The following is a 2,972-nucleotide window of genomic DNA, read 5'->3' as shown; positions in this document are numbered from 1 at the left end:
TTGCCATTCCAACTCGCCCATCCAGTTGATGACACTGTGACTTGTATACTATTTTTGGATATGCTCACCCACTCACCCGCCACGCCCGTTTTTTGCACCATTCACTTTTATTCATTTTTTTAAATTTCAAGAAATCAACATGGTTCCAACTCTAAATCGCCCATCCCCTTGATGACACCATGACTTATAAACAGCTTTTGGATACACACACCTGCTCACCCACCACACCCGTTTTTTTGGCCTATTTACTTCCATTCATTCTTTGAAATTTTGAGAAATCAACACGGTTTCAACCCGTCCTGTTGATGACACAGCGAGCTGAGCTGCAATCACACTCACATGTTCTTCAGGAAATGCACTTCTCTAGTTATTATTATTATTTTGTATATGCTCATTTTAAAGGAAATGTCTGTGACATATTAATTTTGAGACAGAAACAGGAAATAAATTTAGGATCATGCTTGGGTATGAAAGAAGCATTCATAAAAGGTCTAGTTATTTGTGAGTGAGCACAGTTTCACCACAAAAAAAAAATGCATCAGTGAATAATCCAACAATTCAACTACATTCATCACTAAGCAATTACAGTGCAGAAAATCATTCAGGGAATCTAATCAAATCCATGTACATAAAGGGCAAACCTAGAATTTAGTACTGAATGCCTGTGATCTTCCATCTCTCAGATACATATCATTACATGGGCTTAGGAACACGGTGACAAACTGTTGTCAATAAACACTGTTAGTTGCTGCATCAACAAATGCAAGTTAAGTACCGTACACAGTAGAAGCCAGGTAGCAACAACACTATAAAACTTCATCAATGTAGTTCGGGCTCAAGCTATCTGAGGAAACGTGTACTGTGGTCTAGACCATCTTTCAGACTGGTTATGGACATTATATTCCTCAGGCCAACAAAGAAAGCACAGACACATTTTTATTTTGTATGTAAACATAAACAAATATAGTAAAAAGATACTTAAAAGAATAAAAGACATCAATCCATGAACAGACATCTGATGTCACTATTTATAACAGCTAAATCAAGTGGAGAACCAGTAGGCACCACAACTGTGAGGCTTTTTTGGGACACCATCAACAGACTTGAGTGATTGTATGTGAGAGACACAACAACAGCAACCCAAAATCTCAGGTTATCACAAAACTATGATTATGAACCCTCTATGCAATTGTGACAATTTGCTCTATTACCTTTAAGCACTGTCACTTTGTTTAAGGCATGAGAGTATGACCCAACACCTGTCCTTGACTGTAGCACTTACCACCAAGTTCCAAACCTTCTATGAAAGCACACAAGAGTAGAATTAGAGGCTTAATGGTTAGGTTTTTACAAACATAAGCCTAAGATCATTAACCAATAGCTGGAACAATGTAAAGTACACTAAAGTTGGACTGTGGAGCAAAGGAAATGCATTTTTAGAGTAATTAATCATGCTCATTACCTGGCATTACCTCATTACCCAAATGAATTTGGGTTCAGGACTATGCCAATACATAATAGCAGCTGTATAAGTAAAGGGAATTTTGTATTTTTAATGATACAAAATACTCTTTTCAAATAGTGTAAGGGCTCTTTGCAGTTTTAGTATGACCATGCCCAAAAAGGTATTATGGCGGATTTGGCCCAACCAACTAACAATGGCTTACCCAGGGGCAAATATAATTAACCAATCTGACTTTTGCATGTGTTTGGAAGTTGGGGGCTATACAAAGTACCTAAAGAAAATCTATGCAGACTCAAGAACAAGGTCATGTGGCAGTTGTAGTCAAGTGGTTAAGGTACTGGTCCAGTAATCAGAAGTTTGTTGTTCAAGCCTCACCACTGCCAGGTTGCCACTGTTAAGCCCTTGAGCAAGGCCCTGGACCCTCAGTTGCTTAGATTGTATACTGTCACAACTGTAAGTCGCTTTGGTAAAAGTGTCTGCTTAATGCCAAAAATGTAAATGTAAACATCTAAAACTCCTCAAGGCAAAGTTCTCTTGGACTCATGTCATTGGGAGGCACATACCAGCTACACCAACATGCTGGCCTGTATGTGCTTCCTATTACCTAAGTTAAGTATCATTGCCCAAAAAGAACTGGTGCAAATATTATCACAAGGCATACGTAGTTATACATTTTCGTTATACGTAGATCCAGGTTGAAATAAAATATTGAAAAAAAAAACATTAAATCCAACCTAAATATGTATAATAACATAATAATTAGGACAGTGGTAGCGTAGTGGCTAGAGCTTTGGGCTATCAGCCGTTTGATGGCTGACCCTGTGCTCTGACCCCAGCTGCCAAACAAGCTGGGATATGCGAAGAAAGAATTTCATTGTACTGTACAACTGAATATGTATATATGACAAATAAAGGCATTCTATTCTACGTATTCTATCTATAATACAATGTATAGTCAGTTTACTGTTTCATATAACCACTTAAAAACAAGATGGTTTCTACACCTTCCATTCTTTCTCTCTATTCCACTTTGCTCTGATTCTTTTTCAGGTCACCCCAAATCTTCCAGCTCTGAGATTTTTTTTTTAAATGTAGAATTTTCCATTGATTTTTCACTCGCTTCTGACACACAGAGTCTACAAAGCAAGAACAAAGGAAACATGACACATTTGAGAAGGGTGCACAGAATTTTCTCATTTAAGTCATGGCTTTGCTGTTCCCACCTGCTGTTGTCCATTCAAAGCTAGACGTGTTTAACATGAATCTCTTTTTGTACTTCTACTCTGAAACACCCGTCATCCACAGCAAGGTCATACCAGCACATGCAGCAGGTATTTTCAAAATCATAATGATACTTTAAGTAGCAAAATTAATGAATAAATCAGACATGATGCAAACAAGTGTCAATATGTTCACTGCTCTGATAATTCTTTAGTATTTAAACATTCTGATTTGTCCATATGATACATGAATACTACAGAAATTTACATGAATTAGGGTCTGTACT

This window comes from Trichomycterus rosablanca, chromosome 4 (assembly GCF_030014385.1).
Source record: "Trichomycterus rosablanca isolate fTriRos1 chromosome 4, fTriRos1.hap1, whole genome shotgun sequence".
Taxonomy (NCBI): Eukaryota; Metazoa; Chordata; class Actinopteri; order Siluriformes; family Trichomycteridae; genus Trichomycterus; species Trichomycterus rosablanca.
This window is presented reverse-complemented; position numbering follows the sequence as displayed.